The sequence below is a fragment of the Schistocerca gregaria genome, chromosome 5 (assembly GCF_023897955.1).
Source record: "Schistocerca gregaria isolate iqSchGreg1 chromosome 5, iqSchGreg1.2, whole genome shotgun sequence".
NCBI classification, from domain to species: Eukaryota; Metazoa; Arthropoda; class Insecta; order Orthoptera; family Acrididae; genus Schistocerca; species Schistocerca gregaria.
The window spans coordinates 70,573,135-70,597,181 of record NC_064924.1 but is presented as its reverse complement, the minus strand read 5'-3'; the positions used below and the strand labels follow the sequence as shown (position 1 = coordinate 70,597,181).

Genomic DNA, 24,047 nt, shown 5'->3' with positions numbered 1-24,047 from the left:
ATCAAGAACGAAGTTCCGACAGGCATTGGTTTACCCCTTCTGTTCAAATGGCTCTGAGCACTATGGGACTTAACTTCTGAGGTCATCAGTCCCCTAGAACTTCGAACTACTTAAACCTAACTAACCTAAGGACATCACACACATCCATGCCCGAGGCAGGATTCGAACCTGCGACCGTAGCGGTCGCCCGGTTCCAGACTGTAGCGCCTACAACCGCTCGGCCACCCCGGCCGGGTTACCCTTTCTGTAATCACACATCATGTCACTCAAGGCACACACTTGTTTGCACATTTGAAAAGATTACACAGATGCAGATTAACAAGAGATGACCAAAGATGAAGCTTATCACGTGGTCTCGGAGATCTGAGTTTTAAATAAATTGACACATGCGAGAATATAAATTTAAAATAGATCATTGAAATTACTAAAGTAACCACGGCTAGCGAAATCTATCTGTTCATTCAATAATGATTCAGAATGTTTTGTAGATGTATAATGCCAATTGTTGCAACACATTTAGGGTGTAACTGTTCTGGTGTAACCACCAGCGCCGGAAATAAGATGATGAACGCAAGAGAAGAGAAGCCGGTGAAACGACGTCGGCCAATGGTGCGCTGATTGGGACCGCACCACGAAATGAGCGGCCTCTACAAGAGGGGAATATAAGCGCCGCTCCTGCCAGCCTCGGTCGCTCAATATTCGACAGCATACGGACAGGCCTAACAGAGACCGCTATGATAGCAGTTATTAGTGATCCACAAACAGTGTGTGGAACTCGGATTTATGTTGCATGTCACCCATCGCTTGCGACATAATGTTACGTATAATACGTCTTGATCGCAAAAATGTTTATCCACATGACCGGATTCATGTGACGCAGAATGTGAAGGTTGCCGTGTGTGGACGAGTTACTCCTGTAACCGAAATTGCAGATCTGAAGATGGTTCTAGAGGACCCGATACCGCTCATGTGAATAAACATTTTTGAAATCAAGATGTATTATAAGTAACATTGCATAACCAGCGATACAGTTGTAAATTGAAAGTTAAGAATTGTCAATCTTCTTATTTGTAATAAAAACTATTAACGTTTTTTTGCTTGAATTGTTCTATAGCATTCCGAGAAAGCAGAAACCTTAGGCACCCTATGCGAGACGAGCTGGCAAGACCCCATGCTAACTATTGATATCATTGTGTAGTACCATCAGATTTATTATCCTGATGATAATATGTTTGGTTCCCAGCATCTGCTGTGCAATGAGTTATTTTTCAAAGTGGATGAGTCTGAAAGCACTCAAGTGTTCTTGCAAATTAGTTTTGAAATTACTGCCTGCTTTTCCTACATAATAGGCATGACACCAGGGGCATAATACTTTATACACTCCAGTGTTATTGAATTTTTTGATATCTGCCGTTATGTTGTGGGCTACTAAGTGTCCTAACTTATCATACATACACTGAACATTACGTCCACCTGCATAACAGCCGGTATGTCAACGTTTGGCACGGGTAACAGTAGCGACGCGGTCGTTGGAGGGAGTTGGGACCACATCTGCACACACAGCTCACCTAATCCTCGTAAACCCGGGAAAGGGGAGGGTGGGTGCGATGAGCTCTGACGCCACGTTCAGTCACATCCGAGATGGGTTCGATCGTGTTCAAATCTCGCGACTTGGAGGGTCACACATGAACTGGAACTCGCCAATGTGTTCCTCAAGCGATTGCATCACATTCCTGGCCTTGTGAGATGGCGCGTTATCTTACTGAAAAATGCCACTGCCGTCGGGCCTGCAACCAATGTACTTCCCTGGCCGTCGTGGTGCCTCGCACGAGCTCCGCTGCACCCATGGATGCTCGCGTGAACGTTCCTCAAAACATAATGGAGACAGCTTGTCTCCATTCCACAGAAAAGGTGTCAAGGAACTCTTCCGCTGGAAGACGACGGATTAGCGGTCTGCCATTAGCATGGTAAAGAAGGTATCGGGATTGATCAGATCATGCAACGCTCTGCCACTTTGCCAACGTCCAGTGTAGATGGTGACGTGTGTTCCGTGCACTGTGTGTTCGGACATACTTGCACTCTGCCCACCATTAAAGGCTGATATTAGTTCCACCATAGTTATCCTCCTTACACGACGCATCACAACAACGTTTCACCAGGCAACGCTGGTCAACTGCTGTATGAGACATCGGTTGGAAACTTTCCTCACGTCAGCACGTTGTAGGTGTCGCCACCGACGCCAACCTTGTGTGAATGCTTTGAAAAGCTAATCATTTGCATATCACAGCATGTTCTTCCCGTAGGTCAAATCTCGCGTCTGTAGCACGTCACCTTCGTGGCGTAGCAATTTTAATGACCAGTAGTGTTGTACGTTAATTAGTGTGCTCTTCACCCAGTTTTGGTTTTAGACTTTCTTTGATATGAATGGCACAGCTTTTGTTAAGCAGTTCCACTGTGACCACTGATAAGCTTTAAAAGGCCTTCTGTAGTATTAGACATTGTCACTTGAGCCTGCCCGTCTTACTCTCACGCCCTCTTTGGATCCTGCACTAATGTTGTATTCCTTTGTGTGTATTTGGTGTCTCATTGTGTATTCTAACTTTAGTTTTAGTTTTTTACAGATTTCGGAAGCGCTCTTTCTGGTCTGGCCGGTTGTCAGTTTGCGTTGCCATGCGGAGCCTTGGCCAACTAAGTGATTCGTTTGAACATTCTATTATTGCTGTATTTCAGTTGGTGTTGCTAACGTTTCTCATGAGTATGTTTACAAGGCAACTTCATCCAGTAGTTTCTTAGAGCTGACCTTTTCATTTGTTGATGCAGCTAGCAACTGATTTAAATCAATGTTTTTCAGATTCTAAATTTTGTTTGCTTTTACATTTGTTAAATTCATCAGCTTAACTGGTGTAAATAATTTAGAATTTTAAGTAGAAGCTTCTGCCATTTGTTAAAGCAAATTGTATATTTTCTTAAGAGGACAAAGGTCCGAATTAAAATTTTATTTTGTTATTCTGAAATTTGCTCTTTAGTTGAAATTGAAATGATGTACCAACCACAAGTTTGTCCATCAACAAAGATCCCTAGCTTCCTAGGAACTTTGAGTAGCTGCGGTTAGCAGAACCACAGCTCAATATGAAGTCGCCATACTCTTTGTTCAGTTCCACTGAAAAGGTAGCAACTGACAATGCAATAATGCGTGCGCCATCAGAAATTGTACTATTCATACCACCGATTTTTTCACGTGCTCCAGGTCTGAAAATTTGCACAGAGTGCTTTTTAATGCAGAGAACAATGAATCCCGCCTGTCGACCGTTTCAATTTTTTGCTCTTTCATTGTCAACTAAGTCTTTAAATTCTATCTGAACAGTACTGTAACGTCGTTTCACAGCAAATACGCAGTACCTGTCCCTTATGCGGTATGAGATTTCGCATCCCTTTCTTCTGTCATTATTCATTTTAAAGGACTGCGACAATAGATCGTTAGACTGCCTCTTTTTGTGCAAACAACCACTGGACCTGTGAACCGTCTGCAATCGCAGACGCACGGGGTTGAAAGAGCATGCACAAAAAATTCTGGAAAGAACACATGTTCGCACGGGCGTTGTCGAGTCCACATATTGCCTCACTGGGCAAACTATTTCCTATGAATGCCCTTCTTTGCTTGGGAGCTTGAGTTGTGTTTATAGTCATGAAAAGGCGACAGGAAAAGAAAACGCAAAAGCGACGTAAAGATCTAAATAAGCAGATGTATGAGTAATACAAAGTAATAACGTTTTGTCTGCAAATTTCAGGAGCAGGTCACAACGCGATTTTATATTTTCTGCTTGAGAATAACATTTTATTAGGTAGTAACTGGCAAATTTTATACTCCTTTGAATTTTTATACAACAAAGTTGTATGGAGATAAACAGCGATTAATTTACTTATAATCAGTTATTCAAGCCCGCGACCGGGTCATCTTCAGGGCAATTAGTCAGTTACATAAATAATTGCATGTAGATTATGTACATTATTACCTACTAATATTACAACTTTACAGAGTAAATTGCTCTGGAGATGACCCCATCGCGGGTTGAAACCGGTTGGCGGCAAAATAAATAAATCGATTGTGACTGTCGTTTTGAATAATTGCTCCTTTGAATTATTTACTCGTCACTTCAAAACAAAGCATTTCAATTCTATCAAATTCTTAACTTGTAATGTGGAATAATTTTAATTTATTATTTCATTGTTTTGTGCCTCATTTCACGGTAGGAAATGCCTAAGCTTGTACCTATTAGGATACTTTGTTCCTATGCGATATTAAAATTTGTATATATTACCATCTACAATTACTTTTCTTGTGTATAATTACGCATGACTCATTCCATATCTATCCAATTCCCTTACATAATGGATCAATGGAACACGAATAAATAAATAAAAATGATTATTCCTAATACTGAGCAATATTTAAGGGAGGATTTCAGTTGTTATGCGAAGGTTAATTTACTTTCAATGTGTCAGCTGTTTTTAATCATGAAATATGTTATGGAGATTAACTTCCTCGGACTCGAGAAATTTGGGACTTTTTTCATAAATTTTTGGCTTATTCTTATCAGTTTTCCCACTTTGAAACGTACGATATATTATTCTTTGCACAAATATGATCGGGGCCTTTATCTAATATGTGACAATCACGGCAACACATCTCGAGTCTTTATTCAAATAATATTCAGAAGTGGCATTCCACAAGACTTTTTTTCTTTGTCTACAACCGTCTGTTAAGCGTACTACTTTTGAGTCAACAGATAATATTGCGCATAAATTGCTTTAGATCATAACCTCAGCACACACACACACACACACACACACACACACACACACAAAGATAGAGAGAGAGAGAGAGAGAGAGAGAGAGAGAGAGAGAGAGACTACACAAACACATATTGGCCCCCAACTACACGTCGTCTACGAAAAAGCGCAAAGATTCCCACAAAGGGCGGCCAACAATGCGCTGTCCGCACGGCCTCTATCTAAGGGAAACTACGCATGAACAAAAGCGCATGCACAGTTACGCTGTTGGAAATTTATGTGCAAAGTTGAACACAAAAAAGGCATCGTGTGGACGCACCTTTAGGCGAATGCTGGGATGATCCTGCTGCAAGGGCTCGGCCCAACATAGTAGAAACGATTTTACTGGTTCACTGGAACAAGAGGGATACGACATGGAAATGTCTCTGTATCGTATCGCCAAACCACATCAGTCTCTGCAGCAAGACTTTCACTTTCCGCGTACAAATGTAAAAACCATTGTTTTGGGATTTGAGCGCCTTATTCAATTTTGAGGAAACTGTTGTATAAAAAAATTAATTTTTCCGCGTCGTATAGTCTGACTACATAGCTTTATAATGAACTGGTTTTGCTTTTATTATTGCCGGAATTATTGTGGTACCTCGCCGAGAAGAACATGTCGCGTTTGTTTTATCGTCGTGGGATTCTTCCATTTCTTGAAATACGATGGTGTCTTATCCGACTTCAAATCCAGCAACATCTCTTCTATATACGACTCAGACTGGATCATATACTACTCTCAGAAACTGAACAGTTGTAGAAATACTATCTTAGGTTTGTTAATTTTGTAAGTAGGCTGTTTAGGTTTTTTTATTGGTAACACCGCCGCCACGTAGCGCTCTGTATGAAAAACACTGGCTGTGCCGTGTGCAGTCTGTGGCTGGTTTGCATTGTTGTCTGCCATTGTAGCGTTGGGCAGCGGCAGCTGGATGCTAACAGCGCGTAGCGTTGCGCAGTTGGAGGTGAGCCGCCAGCAGTGGTGGACATGGGCAGAGAGATGGCGGAGTTTTGAAATTTGTAAGAATTGGTGTCATGAACTGCTGTATATATTATGACTAGTGAGGTAAATACATTGTTTGTTCTCTATTAAAATCTTTCATTTGCTAACTGTAATTTCAGATAACGGACCGCAATTCAGATCTGCTGTTTGGTCACGCATGCTTCATAACCATAAAATCAAATCTGTTTTTATTTCATTGTACTCACCACATTGTAACCCGTCTGAACGGATTATGAAAGAAATCAATAAGCTTTGCAGACTTTATTGTCACAGAAAACATCAGCATTGGGACAGATATTTACACTTATTTCAAAACGTGCTGAATGAAATGCCTCATGACTCCACTGCTTTACCACCTGTTCTTGTACTGAAGAATAAAGAACCACCAAACAGAATCAGAGAGCTTGTACCTTTTCTGAATACACGTAAACTTCGACACAAAGACATAATTGATTTGGCTATTAAAAATATAAATTCTGCTGCAGACAAAAGGAATAAATTACACGGTAAAGCAAATGCAAAGAAATTATATATTGGTCAGAAAGTTCTCATTAAAGCTCATCCATTGTCACATAAGAAGAAACACTTGAGTCACAAATTCTTTCTAATTTACAATGGACCTTACAGAATCCGACGTATACCACATGATAATTGCGTTGAAGTTGAAACTCTGCGCACTAGAAAGGGTAAAGGTTTACACCACATTTCACATGTAAAACCGTTTATTGAAAGATAATCTGCTTTTTAACTTTGTCTTTGCCATAAAAGTTTTCACTTCACGTTATTAGTATGCTTTGTCAGACTTAAAAACTGTTAACATGCAACAATGTTTTGAAGTTCACTATCCAGTCTAGAACCTGGGGAACATTTTTAAACAGAAATTACGAATGCATTGTTATAGTGAACAGACGTCACAGTGTTATTGTGTGTGTACATTCTTGCTTGTTAGTTGCACGATTACATAGGCTGACATACTTAGAACAGTTACCAGTACTGCTAATGAGATTTTAATGCAACATTTTGGTTTACTTGAAAATAAATTCTGGATTTAAAGTTCTTTCTGTGAGATTAAAGATAACTTAGCATTTGGTTTCTTTGATAGCTACACGATTATATCACGACGCTACTAATATGTGACATGATTTACATTGTTGCTTTTGCGTTGTATCTGTTTTATATCTGCACAGTTTTTCTGTATTATTCTGGAAAGTAAAACATGTTTTAGTAGTAACGTTTGTGGTATAGCTAATATGAGACAGCCTTTTCTGTAGCACAACAATACGTTACAGTACAGTACTTACTTCATCACAGCAATAAGCGTAGTAATACGATATCTATACGCAAAGCATTTCACTTTTATTTATCATGAGGTAAGTACATTGACTTCTGCAGAACGTAGCTTTCGGAGGACAATAACTACGACACTTCCACAGAGATTGTCTTACAGCAAGACGCACATTTAGCGCTACAGGACACGCATTAAACTATTTATTTTTCAACATATTTGAATTACAAAGAAAGTTTTCCGTGATACATTTCATTCCATTGCTGTAATCTGTAACACCTGAGGATATAATTACATTAATCCTCAGGGGGGTACACGCTTACTTTGTGTACCATGTGTTTGGCAAGCACAAGGAGCCCTAGCTAATATGGTATTTGTTTATACAACTTTACACATCGGTACCATATTTCTCTAACACATAAATTACACAGCTATCTGATCATTTAACTGAGAGAGACAAACATTTACTTTACTAAATCAGTGACAGATGTTTACATAATTACACCATTGGATAACTTCACACTTACGAAGTTGTATTTTGTGAACTGTTCATATTTTTTCGGAACCATTGTGATACTATGAGAGCTTTGAATGACATATTTGGTATGGGAGCACGATTTTTAAAGTACGTTTGAGGCAGATGACACTTTTGACATGAGCAGAGAATTTTTTTTAGGTTTTGAAATTATTGGAGGAAGCTACGGAGATTTTGAGAATTTGACTGTGGTGTTATGATGTTATTATTACGTCGACGATGTGAATTATGCTGCTGAAGTATGCTTAAGCTGATGCTATATGAGTTATTTGGTTATGCTATGTATCTGTTATGATGACATATTGAAGAAGTGTCGACGAATATACATATGTGTAATAAGGTAAGGAATAATGAGTAGTGGTTAGGGACTCTGGTTTGTGAAAAAGGATGTTGGAAACCAAGAATCGTACTTTAAGAGTTATGAAATGTGTGTATACGCGTGAATGTATCACAAGGCCGCCAAAAATTTTTGGACACTGTTATATTAATAGAATTTTGTTTCTACAGATGTGTAACGCAAATTCTTGACCTGTGAAATTTTTTATATGAGACTGCCACTGTAGCGGAAACTGGTGTCGTAAATATTTCGGTAAGACAGTTAAGTGACCACCTGCATGTAATGCGTCGTGGGCACCCAGCTGGGCGACAGCCACCGGGAAACAAGCCATTAGTGTGTGCCTTTCAGAGGCACAGGTGAAAAAAAAAAAGGGAGGCCATTATCCTCGCTATTGACAGTCCTTTGTAGAAAGCACCGCAAATACGATACGCTTATTTCTTGGAAACATTCTTACATCTGCACACCTGATTATGACAAGTGCCTTTCTACAAGAGTTGAGAGAATTTGTACTAAGTTATGAAATGTCGCATGGCTATTGAATGATATTTTTATGCTTTGTACATAGTTGCTTATTTCATTTGATATCTGTTTTCCAGCTGTGTTGCAGCATTGGCTTTATAAAATAAAATTAAATGCATTTGCTAATGTGAATACTTTCTGTCAACAGATCTATTAAATAATTATTTCATGATCCACATTCTTCAAAAAAGGAGCTCTTGGAATGGAAAGAGCAATAAGAAGCGACTAATAACAGTAACTGTATATATAATTTTCTTTTCAAGTACTTGGTAATTTGTTGTAGCATTAGTTTTTGTGGTGCACCACTTTAATTGCATAGACATTAAGACGTGAATAGACATTGTCCTTATCTGCATTCTTGTCTTTAGTGTAACATTTTTTCTGCTTGAGCTTTGTCATGTTTAGGTATAAGTTATTACATTTATTGCTGCTTGCTATGCTTACTTGCATTTTTTATTCATTGCTGTTTGTGTTAATCGTTTTGTGCTGCTGCATTGCGTCGTCTCTTAGTTTAGCATCTGAGCTCAGTAGATTTTAAGTTAGCTTAAGAGGGGGTAGACTATATAAGAAACTAACTATGATGAATTGGAAGAGAAGCATTGAGAAGCTATATGAAAATGATTTGGCCAAAAAAAGTAGTGTATAGTGGAGAAAAACTATTTTTGAAAGAGGATGAGAAAAGTACAGAAAGCAGGTATAGATAGGACTTTTTGGAAATAATGAAGAACGAAGGGAGATCTCCGAGAAGTAAAGAAAGTTTTGTTTGCAAAATACTGCAGTGAAACAAACCCTGACCTTTCCTTTCGTATTATCCCTCTATGTGTTTATGTACCCTTGTGTATTTGTCTTTTTCCTGTCTTTATGTGTTTAGCTAATAATATTTATGTTGTAGAATTTTTCAAATACTATGATACTTTCTTTGTAAATATGTTCAGACATTATTTATTGTGTTTTGTTTTAATGCTCATGTGTGAAGTTGATGTTTCAAAAGTTATTCTGATCTTTTATGTATGTACTTATGTCGTAATTTTGTAACACTGATGTATTTGCTATTTCGATTCTTTTGTAAAGCCTGTACTACTGCTAATGTTATCTGTATTGTAATGTTCTTTAATGATGTATTTTGTACCTTTGTTATTGTATTTTTATGTTATAAAATTGTAATTGACACCAGTTCATCAAATTAAGTAACTTGTAAATTACATTTCACTGCATACGTTTCTGTTGGTCATAGTATATGTACAATATGTGAGAAGTAGGGACTGATAGTGTTTGCACGTGTGTTAATAATTCAGTAAGGGACTGGATAACAGCATTGCTGGTTCTAAGGACATTTCAAAAACTATTTTTGTGAGTGCAAAAGTGGTGGTTATGGACTTGCTATATTATCCGCAAGACTCTTCAATGGTGATTGTGCGCCTGCAAAGTCAAACAGATGGCTGCTGGCCATCTCTACAAGGGCTACAGTGGGTCTACACCTTTGATGACAAACCAATACCGTTATTTCTACAAGGTCAACAGTGGGTCTGCACCTCTGGTGGCCCACCAATACCGTAATCTCTACCAGGACTACAAGAGGTCTACTCTGTGATGACCTACCTACCAATATTCTTCAAAACTTCGACTGACTCTGCTGTGGGTTTGCTCTGTTGTGGCCCATTACCTGTCTGCATGTCAAGAGTCAGCACTGTCTTTCGTTGGAAGGACAACACTACTTCTTCAAGACTGCTTAGAAATCCACTACTTCCAAGTGCAATTTCTTTTATTGCTCAGACTTTGAAAAAAAAAAAAAAACACTGCAATTTTACTATGATGAACGATCAGGACTGTCTTTATGGACTGTGAGAGAATTTTAGCTTCTGACCAACATTGTATCAATAAGTGTGTGCATTTGATATCTTTGTTATAGTAATTATGAAAAATTTTATCAAATCTGTATTGGCCACTGCCCAAAACAATTTGTAAATTTTTTGTGGGGAGCATGGGGGCTATGTAAGTAGGCTGTTTAGGTTTTTTATTGGTAACACCGCCGCCACGTAGCGCTCTGTATGAAAAACACTGGCTGTGCCGTGTGCAGTCTGTGGCTGGTTTGCATTGTTGTCTGCCATTGTAGCGTTGGGCAGCGGCAGCTGGATGCTAACAGCGCGTAGCGTTGCGCAGTTGGAGGTGAGCCGCCAGCAGTGGTGGACGTGGGGAGAGAGATGGCGGAGTTTTGAAATTTGTAAGAATTGGTGTCATGAACTGCTGTATATATTATGACTAGTGAGGTAAATACATTGTTTGTTCTCTATTAAAATCTTTCATTTGCTAACTATGCCTATCAGTTGTTAGTACCTTCAGTAGTTTGAATCTTTTATTTAGCTGGCAGTAGTGGCGCTCGCTGTATTACAGTAGCTTGAGTAACGAAGATTTTTGTGAGGTAAGTGATTTGCGAAACGCATAGGTTAATGTTAGTCAGGGCCATTCTTTCGTAGGGATTTTTGGAAGTCAGATTGCGTTGCGCTAAAAACTATTGTGTGTCAGTTTAAGTACAGTCGTGTATAAATTGTTCTAAGGGGACGTTTCAATTTGTAACTTACGAATTTTTCGTGGTGGCACTTTTAACGTCGTTCACACACTTTACCTTATTCAAATGAGTAGCTTCTCAGCAAGAGAAATGGAAAGTCGAAAATTTGAGACCTTTTTTGGTCAAAGCAAGGATGTAGTCAAAGGGGTCCAGACATATCTGTCCTCCCCTATCGCTTAAATGAAATTACCCACAACCTAGTTGCCCTGTAGTAAAATTTAAAGATATTTTCAGTCATACGACGAAAATGGGATACGCACTATTCATAATCAACCCAATAATAGATGTAAATTATCTACACATCATTAGTAGCCCAAACGGCAAAATATCGTCCAATCTGGCATTACTCAATTATGAAAACTAGTTTCGATACAGAACGATGGGGAGGGGTTTGTGGAGATCCGAAGGGATGTGTGACGACAGCACATTCTACAATTCGTTTGTTTCTAAAAGATTTTTTCAGCGGGCCGCTTGAACTGTTGATTGTGCCCTGCATTCCTCTCTCCCACTTTCGCGCAAAATCTATTTACGCTCTTGTAATAGGCTGACTAAATCCAGCAATTCCATACCAAATTATATCTTAAAACATGGATGCATTTATGCGCTATCAAATGAGTAAATACGCACAATTAAAGGAAAAACATGCAACGCCGGAATTCAGACTTTTGTTGTGATGCATTTGATTTTACTTTAAAACAATGTACAAAAACCAGTTTTTCCAAATTCTCCGCTCTGTTGTGGTAGCTCTGCGTGCTGAGCCGCTGAGCTAGCAGTCCCTGGATTCGGGAGGAGAGGTGGTTTGAATCCATCCTCTGGCAACCTTGAAAATTTTTTTCTGTAGTTTCTCGTTTTCAGTTCAAGCAGATGCCGCTGTTGATCCCTTGCTGTAGTCCACAGCCAATTCTTTCCGAATAACTTTCTTTCCTGACAGATTCCAATTCCTGTAAGGGGACCTGAATATGAAATGACGAACTTTCGATAACGTTTTTGTCATCATCTGAAAGACAATTTTATCGCGTTTCAAAAAATGTATTTATCTACTTTTCATTTGATTTGGTCTTAAACGCTCTTTGAACAAATGTCTACAAACCAGCCACGCTCATGCGACAGGCAACGAATATCACCATAAACATTTGTTGCCTGCCACAGTCACGGAAACAATAAAGCCAATACACAGGCACCTTGCGGATACAAAATTACTTAGCAAACGTCTACATGGCCGTACACAAAACCCTAATGAGAATTTCAACAGCTGCGTGTGGCAACGAGTATCAAAAACAGTGTTTGTTGGATGGACAGCACTCAAAATGGGTGTGATGGATGCTGTCATCTGTTTCAATGATGGTGTAATCAGCAGGACAAAAGTAATGGACAAATTAGGCATCCCGCCAGGAAAAAACATGATAGCTGCTCTGACTGCCATAGATAGTCAACGACCAGTTGAAGCTGAAAGGACTGTGAAAGCCACCAATAAAGAGTCCAGAGAAAGGAAAAGGCTCCTGAAGAAGTCTACAGAGGATAAAGAAGCAGCTGGCCAGAAGGTTAGCTGCTGGAATGTTCTGAAACAGGCTTACAGTGAGTCAAAAACACTGAACATTCTTTTCTCATTTTCTCGAAAGTATATTTTCAGAACATTAGGTACTTATAACTTCACAATGGTTTTAACCATGTTCGCCAAATTTCTCTCAAGTGAAGAATGGGATAGTATCTTTGTATTATGCCTAATACATCGCGGGAATGATCTATGTTTGTCATTCTGTATATAATTTTAGCGGTATTTTTAGACAAAATAGTAACGTGGTATAATAAGGGTTTTTTCTATATCCTCAGATATACTCCAAAATAGAAAACGAGAGGCATAATGTGTTCCTATGAATGTTGACAGGAGCCTGCCACAGTTTGAATGCTATTAGACTGATGATGGACCAGGAAATGGTACCAGAATGCGAATGTGTGTTATAAAAACATCTATTAGGCAAAATACTGTAATTCTTAAACTACAATAGATATTTAAATAAATTTCCTTTTACAGCTTGAATTAATGTCGTTCACTGTTCGTAAAAAACCACAGCTTCCTCCGCACTGTAGATCAAGGGTAATGTGCACTGAGTGCGTGGTATAAAAATCCAGCCCGTTCACATCCAGGTCCCCTTATAAAGATGCAACCGCACTGATTAAATGAAAGGAGCTGCAACGCAGCCAAGCATCTCTACGGAGAGGCCTTGCACTAGGAGCCACACGATAACTGAAGAATATACCAAATTTTCTTCATTAAAGCTAATAAGTTTGTCTGCAAGGACGTTCTTTAAAACAGAAAACTATCTTTCTACACTGCTAGAAATGACAGACCCATAATGAAGTGACGAAATTTAGGAAAGTGTACGGTTCAGTAATTGCAGACCTTTTGCACTTTCATCACAAAAAATTATTTTAGCTTCGTAAGGTGGTAATGTCATTTTGGTTCTTGTATGTTATCGATGTGCACGTCAGAGAGACAGCAAGTTATGTTACTGTTAAAGAATCCTTTGTCTTGTCTTGGCACTTCTGCCTCTGCGCAGTCTGATACATTCTTAGTTGAAGTGTGGTAGGTGATGGACGTATATAGTAGTGCTGTGTGGACTTGTGATTGCATCTGTTAGATGAAGAAAGATTGATTGTAAAGGACAGCAAGGATGAATAGGATGTATATATTAGAAACTGGAAAGGACACAAATTTTGAAAAATGTGATTATTTTTGAAGAGAAGAAGTTTGAAATAATACTGCAGCACTATGCAGCTAGGAATGATTATTGTCAGCTAGTTAACTTACTCATAACTGAGAGGAAGACCACTCCACTTCCACGAGACATGCATTAAGATATTAACTGATTAAGCGGTTTGATTTTTATAGAGATTCGCTGTTATTATTGTACTCTTTTAATATAATTGTTAAGTATAATTTGTTCAGACCAGTGCTATGACAGAAGATCACGCGAATATTTACTCTGTCCGTTTGAATACATACTTCATTCTAAAATCATTGCCTTGGAATATCATTTCATAGGAATAGTTATTCTCCCCACCTCACTGTTTATCATTACTCATTATTACGTCTCAGAGTTTGAACATAGTTTAGAAATTTTATTTTGAAATAGAAACCTAGCTTAGCCGCCTCCTGCTTGCTGTCTGCTGTTGTGCTTTCGAGAAATCTGCAACAATGTTGTGAAGCCGCGAGGTACGTGGAAATTTTGATTAGGGCCAGATAACTGTTTTACTTCAAATGCGCATTTAATGTAAGACAATTAGCATTCAGATCAGTTACAGTTCTGTTCAAATAAGGTTCTGTTTTGCCAAAGGTTAGCATCTACATTTACGTGATTACTCTGCTATTCACAATAAAGTGCCTGGCAGAGGGTTCAATGAACCACCTTCACGTTGTCTCTCTACCGTTCCACTCTCTAACGGCACGGGGTAAAACCGAGCACTTAAATTTTTCTGTGCAAGCCCCGATTTCTCTTATTTTATCATGATGATCATTTCTCCCTATGCAGGTGGGTGTCAGCAGAATGTTTTCGCAATCGGAGGAGAAAACTGATGATTGAAATTTCATGATAAGATCCTGTCGCAACGAAAAACGCCTTTGTTTTAATGATTGCCACTCCAATTCACGTATCATGTCTGTGACACTATGTCACCTATTTCGCGATAATACAAAACGAGCAGCCGTTCTTTGTACTTTTTCGATGTCATCCGTCAGTCCCACCTGATGCGGATCCCACACCGCACAGCAATACTCCGGAATAGGGCGGACAAGCGTTGTGTAAGCGGTCTAGACCTGTTGCACCTTCCAAGTGTTCTACCAATGAATCGTAGTCTTTGGTTTGCTCTACCCACAATATTATCCATGTGATCGTTCCAATTTAGGTTATTTGTAATTGTAATCCCTAAGTATTTACTTGAATTTACAGCATTCAGATTTGTGTGACTTATCGCGTAATCGGAATGTAACTGATTTCTTTTAGTGCTGATGTGAATAATTTCACACTTTTCCTTATTCGTGGTCAAGTCGTTTTGATCATCTGATGACGTTACAAGACTGTAAATGACAGCATCATCTGCAAACAATCTAAGACGGCTACTCAGATTGTCTCCTATGTCGTTAATATAGACCAGGAACAACGAGTTTAAGTTGGATAACTGTTTCAGGGGGCATAGTTTTGGCAATACGTAGAATTTAATAGAATAGGTGGTAAAGTTGGGCTGAATTTCATACAGAAACAAAAATTGAGGGGGTAACAGCTTCTCTGGCGAACGGAGACCTCTTTATTCCAAAAGCTCTGTCGCTAATAATCACGATGTCCCACAAAATTTGGGCTCGTGCATACCCGAGCACTAACTCAGCTCAAATCAACACTTAAAAAATGTGTAAAGTGAGCTAGGAGGGTGAAGGGAGATTGGAAAATCACTCAGAAGCAGGCATGCTCCAAAGTACAGCACTCCTAAGTAACGAGATTATCTCTTCTTGGTGAAAACTCCGAGATCATTTTCGAATAAAATAGTTTATCATTTTTCATGGAAATTGTCAGAATAAATGAAAATGAATCTACCCCCTGGCAGAATCGTGGCTGCGTCCTTAGTCGGAACAGTTGAAACGAGTTGCCCAAAAAGTGGAAAATATCTGGATTGATTCTATACAATTCCTGGAAGTTTTGGTGTTGAGAGGCCTTACGAGAAACCACAGCCAAACTGTGTTTGCTATCTGTAGCACTGTACGAGTGCAACGAGTTCTTCCTTTTTTCAGTTTTTTGAGCTGTAAATACACCACTGCTCATTGTAATACGCGAAATTTAACCTACAGGAAGAAGATGCTAAGATATGCAAATGATTTGCTTTTCAGAGCATTCACACAAGGATATCGCCCGTGCCGACACCTACAAAGTGCGGACATGAGGAAAGTATCCAACCGATTTCTTATACACAAACAGCAGTTGACCGGCGTTGCCTGGTGAAACGTTGTTATGATGCCTCGTGTAAGTAGGAGAAATGCGTACCATCACGTTTCCGACTTTGATAAAGGTCGGTTTGTAGCCTATAGCGATTGCGGTTTATCGTATCGCGACATTGCTGCTCGCGTTGGTCGAAATCGAATGACTTTTAGCAGAATATGGAATCGGTGGGTTAAGGAGAGTAATACGGAATGCCTTGCTGGATCCCAACGGCCTTGTATTACAAAGAGTCGAGATGATAGGCAACTTATCCGCATGGTTGTAACGGATCGTGCACCCACGTCTAGATCCCCGAGTCAACAGATGAAGACGTTTGCAAGACAACAACCATCTGCACGAACAGTTCGACGAAGTTTGCAGCAGCATGGACTCTCAGCTCGGAGACCGTGGCTGCGGTTATCGTTGATGCTGCATCACAGACAGGAGCGCCTGCGATGGTGTACTCAATGACGAACCTGGGTGCACGAATGACAAAACGTCATTTTTTCGGATGAATCCAGGTTCTGTTTACAGCATCATGACGGTCGCATCCGTTTTTTGGCGACATCGCGGTGAACGCATACTGGAAGCGTGTATTCGTCATCACCATACTGGCGTATCACCCGGCATGATGGTATGGGGTGCCATTGGTTACACGTCTCTGTCACGTTTTGTTCGCACTGACGGCTCTTTGAACAGTGGACGTTACATTTCACATCTGTTACGACCTGTGGCTCTACCCTTCATTCGATCCCTGCTAAACCCTCCATTTCAGCAGGATAATGCACGGTCGCATGTTGCAGGTCCTGTATGGGCCTTTCTGGATACAAAAAATGTTCGACTGCTGCCCTGGCCAGCACATCTCCAGATTTCTCACCAATTGAAAACGGCTGGTCAATGGTGGCCGAGCAACTGGCTCGTCACAATATGTCAGTCACTACTCTTGATGAACTGTGGTATCGTTTTGAAGCTTCATGGGCAGCTGTAACTGTACACGCCACCCAAGCTCTGTTTGTCTCAATGCCCAGGCGTATCAAGGCCGTTATTACGGCCAGAGGTTGTTGTTATGGGTACTGATTTCTCATGATCTATGCACCCAAATTGCGTGAAAATGTAATCACATGTCAGGTCAATATAATATATTTGTCCAATTAATACCCGTTTATCATCTGCATTTCTTCTTTGTGTACTAATTTTAATGGCCATTACTGCAATAAACTGCAATAGTTTCCTCTTCGCAAGAGCTCACGATCGCAACTGAATCTGGAACAGAAACGTGAACCGTACAGTCTCGTTGCATGTCGTGTGATGGGGCGCATTGCGTATCGTATCGCATATAGGGCATCCCAGTGGGAACACCAGCGTCGCACTGTAAGAATCGCGTCGCCCAACCCTCATTGCAACCTGTTGTGCCCCACACAGTATCGTCTCAGTGTTAACCGCGCCTAAACGACTGGATACCGTTCGCCAGTCCCCGGCCAGGTCGAGTGGAGGATGTTGCGCGATCCGAAGCGGCAGCCTGCAAGTACAGCATCAGAGAGAGGCAGGTATGTGGGTCAGCGGGTGTCGCGGAAGCCTCTCGCCGGTGGACGCAAACTCGGGCGTTGCCTCACACAGGTGACAGTCGTAATGTGGCTACTGGACGCGTCCAAGCAACATCTCCACAAAAGCTCCACGCCTTCAAAGACCATCAGGACAGTACCGAGGGCGTAGCGACGTGGTCCCCTGCAAGTGAAGAAGAGTCGATGAGGGCGCAATAAAAAGAACAAGAAAGAATGACGATGTAATAACCAACGGGGAGAGGTGAATGCGTCCTCCTGCATCTACATGTAAATTCGTGGACAAAACGAGCGAGACGCCTCGCCTTTTTGTTATGCTCATCGGCACAGCTTTAAAGTCTGCTACTCAGCATAACAGGCAAGGCGACGAAGTGCTACCAACATACTATGCACAGGCGTGAAATTGACAAACAATCCGAATTTTCTCAGACTTTTCAGTCATGTGTGTGCCTATATTAATGCTGATCAGTGTGTTAAGCACAACACGTAAATATAAGTTATAAAGGAAAGAAGAAACGCTAATTAGTATGAACTGTACTAATGAAAATGAATTTCAAAATATGGATCCAATGGCTCTGAGCTCTATGGGACTTAACTTCTGAGGTCATCAGTCCCCTAGAACTTAGAGCTACTTAAACCTAACTAACCTAAGAACGTCACACACATCCATGCCCGAGGCAGCACTCGAACCTGCGACCGTAGCGGTCGCGCGGTTCCAGACTGTAGCGCCTAGAACCGCTCGGTCACCCCGGCCGGCTAAATGAATTTCAGCTTATCTGTTTTGGTAAGACGAAATACCCCAGATCGTTACGAATTAACGAAACTGGTTTTAAGGGCTGGGTAGACAGTTAGATGGTGAAAAAAGTGAGGTAGTCTTCCATGTTTACCGATTTAGGTGACGAAATTCTAACAACGAAAATAACTACGACAGTTTACAGAATGATATTTTCACTCTGCAGCGGAGTGTGCGCTGTTATGAAACTTCCTGGCAGATTAGAACTGTGTGCCGGGCCGAGACTCGAACTCGGGACCTTTGCCTTTCGCGGGCAAGTGCTCTACCAACTGAGCTACCCAAGCACGACTCAAGCCCCGAGCTTGGGTAGCTCAGTTGGTAGAGCACTTGCCCGCGAAAGGCAAAGGTCCCGAGTTCGAGTCTCGGGCCGGCACACAGTTTTAATCTGCCGGGAAGTTTCATAACAGCGCACACTCCGCTGCAGAGTGAAAATCTCATTCTGAAAATATCCCCCAGGCTGTGACTAAGCCATGTCTCCGCAATATCCTTTCTTTCAGGAGTGCTAGTTCTGCAAGGATAGCAGAGAGCTTCTGTAAAGTTTCTAAGGTAGGAGACGAGGTACTGGCAGAAGTAAAGCTGTGAGGACGGGGCGTGAGTCGTGCTTGGGTAGCTCAGTTGGTAGAGCACTTGCCCGCGAAAAGCAAAGTTTCCGAGTTCGAGTCTCGGCCCGGCACACAGTTTTAATCTGCCAGGAAGTTTCAGCGAAGACAGTACTGAAGATGAGAATTGCATAAATAATTCCCCTTATCTTTATTGGAAATGTTCTAGTTGCAGTCGATACATCAGCATATTACTCGTAGATATGCTTTCCATCTAAATTACGTTTTACAGGAATGCAAATAAAATCCATTTGCCTATACACGTGGTAATGCCACCGCGTTTTAGAAGTGCTTAAGAAACACTTCGGCTAATGAACGTTTCCGGGCTGTGGTGAGTCTAATCGAGAATACGAAACATTGTAGAATACGTTTGGCAGCTATGTAGCTGTTTATTTCCTGGGGTGGTGCAGAATTATCCTACTAAATTTACTCGCTTAATAGCAGTATTTTGTTATTTCGATAAACATCCCGAATGATTGTCACATAAGCGGTGACATAAAGGTAGAAAATTCTTGTTTTTGAGACCAGAAAGCTCTATGAAACAGAGACTGCAGATCAGTTTGCCATTTTCACTGCGAACTTGCCGGCTTATTCAAGTCTGGGGTAATAATAGAGGTCTGTTTGCTTGGGTTGTCTGCTGGCGTAGTGAAAGGTGTATGCTACTGCAAGGGAGGTCTGGTTTGTTTTCGGTTCTAATGTGGATGGAGGCAGATAGACTATTATTAAGGCAATTTTAAGAAATTCTCGCGCTCCCAATTCGTTTTATTGCTACCTTTATTCTGCACTGGCGTCCTGTGGATGTAAATACAGGGTGTTTCAAAAATGACCGGTGTATTTGAAACGGCAATAAAAACTAAACGAGCAGCGATAGAAATACACCGTTTGTTGCAATATGCTTGGGACAACAGCACATTTTCAGGCGGACAAACTTTCGAAATTACAGTAGTTACAACTGTCACAGGGGTTCATGTCTGGCGAATAGGGAGGCCAATCCACGCCGCCTCCTGTATGTTTCGGATAGCCCAAAGCAGGGAAAAGTTTCAAGCCCAACCGTCCTTAGGAAAACTGATGCTGCAGGAGAAATCCAAGAGCAACGACCAAGAAAATCGCGTGAAATGCCACTCCATGATAATGCCTTCCCACATTCTGGCAGACTGACAAAAAAACACTACACAGTAGCTGGGTTGGGAAGTCATTTCGCACCAGCCTTATTCACCGAACCTTGCGCCCTCAGATTTTCACATTCCTGCTCTCTATCGAACAACTTTCACGGTGTTCCATTTCCGGATGAACATGCTCTTTAACATGGCTCGACGAGTTCTTCGCCTCAAAATTACGTGATTTCTACAGTGGCTAAATCGAAAAGTTAACGCAGTGTTGGCACTGTTGTAAACAGTGAAGGAGATGACTCAAGTCTCTGTTATGTGTATCTGTTGTGTTCATTACACTTATGTAAAAACACTGCTAACTTATGCGCGCATAGCGAGCGAGAGAATATGAAAATCTCGCTCACGACTTTTTACGGCCTGCTATAGCATTGCGGCAGGGGCATATGAACTTTTCTACTTACATGTGAAATTGTCGATAGCCATTCATATCGGAGACTTGAGCATGTGTATCTGGCTTGATTGTATCACAGATTGACCCTTCATTCATCACATTGTCATAAACTTCGGTTATCTTTCTCTACATTTCAGTAAATCGGACAATTTTACATTCAGAATCACGCTACGTATTACACTACGAATCTCACACTTGGCAGGAACGTAAGATTTTAAAATCGCTAAAGTGAACAGTAAACGTCAGTTAGTGGTCGCTGTAACCGTCATCCTGGAGCCAACGATTAGGAAGATGCAAGTTTGACGCTCACATCATGAGGGAAAAACGCTGCATTAATGTTACTGGGAGGTGTGGTGCGTGCAGTGTGGCGTAGCAATATTATCATCACTGGTTGCAGTCCTGCGGACTGATATTTCAGACTTGACCAGAATTATTTGTTAATTAGTGTTTATTATATCTCGAAGATTCTTCTGTTTGTACATTACGGAGTATTCGGTGTCTGTATAAATAGCAGCACTCTCCATCTATCGGTTCAGTTATGTTCTGCTGTACATCGGTGTTTGTAATAAACCTTCAGTGCTAAGTGTTGTACTTCATTTACGACCTTACTTTCGGATTCTGACTTGAGTACCACGTGACAGTATTTCCCTGTCACAAGTTATACCTTTGCTTTGAACGTCAAAGACGTCCGCGTTGGAGAATGCACGAAAGAGATAATGATTGTCAAGACAGCATTTGGAAGTGCACTGATCAGCCGGAGCATTATGACCACCTGCCTAACAGCCGGTGTGTCCACCTTTGCCACAGATAACAGCGGCGACACGTCTTCGCAGGGAAGCAATGACGCCTTGGTAGGTCGTTCCAGGGAGTTAGCACCACATCTGCACACACAGGTCACCTAATTCCCGTAAATTCCGGGATCAGGGCGACACGCTCTGACGACACATTCAGTCATGTCCCAGATGTGATTCCGTAGATTTTCGCGGCCTCTTCACGGGTACGCTGCCGGATACACGCCATCTTCAGGTGCGATCGCAGAGTACACAATCACGCTGGAACTGAATGAACATTAGAAACGGCGGCTCCTTTAAACCGCGGGTCCAGGCCACTGCAGCTGCGCAAGAAGCGGAGTAACTGCCTCCTACGAAGCGAAGAATTGCAGCGCGAAACTGATAAATCGCAGATTAAGATTTAGTGGGTTGGAAACCAGGCCGTTGTTTTATATCAGATAAAATACGGTTCCATATCTTGTTTAAAGGAAAATCATTATCTCTGTTGTAGTGTCGTTAGGTAATCGTATTTCGATAGACTCTTTGAGCACACATTCCCAGTAACGAGAAGCCGGTGCAATAATTTGCGTCTCTTTAAACGACACGTTATGCCCTTCATTCAGAATGTTTGGCAACGACAGATTTTTCAGGCTGGAGCAATGTGACGCTGATGTTCCACACATCGGTCATGAACAGTGTGAATAGCCTGTCCAAAGTATGCCCTTCCACAATGACGGGTAATTTTATAAACTCCAGTCTTTCTCAGTCCCAAATCATCTTTAACAGATCCAAACAGGGCTCTAGTCTTGGCCAAAGAACATTTTTCCTGCGTATTCTAGAAATGTTTGAAGAAATACTTCCAGCAAAGGGTAGAAAAGCAATTAATCTACCGGTACCCGGCGCTGGTTCACTTGATGGTCCAAACTGAAAAGCACGATTAATTTGATGATCTGTATATCCGTTGAGCTTGAAGCAGATGGCGGCCAGATGGATCGCCGAAATATCGTGTAGCGAAGACGATCATATCCGGCAGCATACCCGTGAAGAGCATAAACATCCCAGATGTGTTTGATCGAGTTCAGATTTGGCGAGTTGGCGAGGGCAGCACATCGATTAGGACTCGCCATGGTAAACCGGATGTTGCTATGAATGGAGTTGAGATGATGTAGAAACTGCATTAATTTATTTTCTCCATGAGGCCACACTATGAAAGTGTCATCCACATACCGCCAAAAAAACTGTTGGGTTCAGGGCAGCTGATTCAAGCGCTCTCTCTTCAAAATCTTCCATAAAAAGGTTGGCCAATTTTAAAATTCACAATGTCAATGTCGTCGGGAAAAATGATCGTGACGAACGAATGTACGTAGTCTGCAACCACTGGACGATACTCCTTGTCCATCATGGCGCCTTGTAAAGCTCCACTCGAGCCATGGATGCCCGTGTGAGTGTACTCTAGAAGATAAACGCCACCAGCTCGTCTCCGTCCCGTAGTATCAAGGAGCTGTTTCTCTGGAACAGCGCCCTCCCATCGGCATGATGGAGAAGGTATCGGGGCTTATCAGACGCTCTGCCACTGCGCCAACTTACAGAGCCGATGGTCACGTGCCAATTTCAACTGCGTTTACCGATGTCGTGGTGTTTACATGGACAAATGCATGGGTCATCGATTGCGGAGGCCCATCGTTAAGTATTCGGTGCACTGTGTGTTCAGACACACTTGTACTCTGCCCGGCATTAAAGTTCCGCCACAGTTCGCCCCCTGTCCTGTTTTACCAGTCTGGCCAGCCTATGACGTCCGGCAACTGTAATCTACTTCTCTACATCTACATCCATACTCCGCAAGCCACCTGGCGGTGTGTGGCGGAGGGTACCTTGAGTGCCTCTATCGGTTATCCCTTCTATTCCAGTCTCGTATTGTTCGCGGTAAGAAGGATTGTCGGTATGTCTCTGTGTGGGCTCTAATCTCTCTGATTTTATCCTCATGGTGTCTTCGCGAGATATAAGTAGGAGGGAGCAATAATTGCTTGACTCCTCGGTGAAGGTAGTTCTCGAAACTTCAACAAAAGCCCGTACCGAGCTACTGAGCGTCTCTCCTGCAGAGTCTTCCACTGGAGTTTATCTATCATCTCCGTGACGCTTTCGCGATTACTAAATGATCCTGTAACGAAGCGCTCTGCTCTCCGTTGGATCTTCTCTATCAACCCTATATGGCACTGGTCCCACACTGCTGAGCAGTATGCAAGCTGTGGGCGAACAACGTGCTGTAACCTACTTCCTTTGTTTTCGGATTCTTCCAATGAACCTCAGTCTGGCATCTGATTTACCGACGATCAACTTTATATGATCATTCCATTGAAATCACTCCTCATGCGTACTTCCAGATAATTTATGGAATTAACTGCTTCCAGTTGCTGACCAGCTATATTGTAGCTAAGTGATAAGGGATCTTTCTTTCTATGTATTCGCAGCACATTACACTTCTCTACATTGATATTCAATTGCCATTCCCTGCACCATGCGTCAATTCGCTGCAGATCCTCCTGCATTTCAGTACAATTTTCCATTGATACAACCTCTCGATATACCATAGCATCATCCGCAGAAAACCTCAGTGAACTTCCGATGTCATCCAGAAGGTTATTTATGTATATTGTGAATAGCAACGGTCCTACGACACTCCCCTGCGGCACACCTGAAATCACTCTTACTTCGGAAGACTTCTCTCCATTG

At 41.5% G+C, this 24,047-nt stretch overlaps 1 long non-coding RNA gene and 1 other non-coding gene across 2 annotated transcripts in view; both read right to left on the bottom strand.

Annotated features, from left to right (window-relative positions):
• Nucleotides 1–24,047, bottom strand: part of LOC126271851 (uncharacterized) — a 296,434-nt gene that overhangs the window by 190,820 nt on the left and 81,567 nt on the right. The gene's annotated exons all lie outside the window — the stretch shown is intronic.
• Nucleotides 18,599–18,673, bottom strand: Trnas-cga (transfer RNA serine (anticodon CGA)). Its single transcript has one exon. It is a non-coding gene; the product is annotated as a tRNA-Ser (tRNA).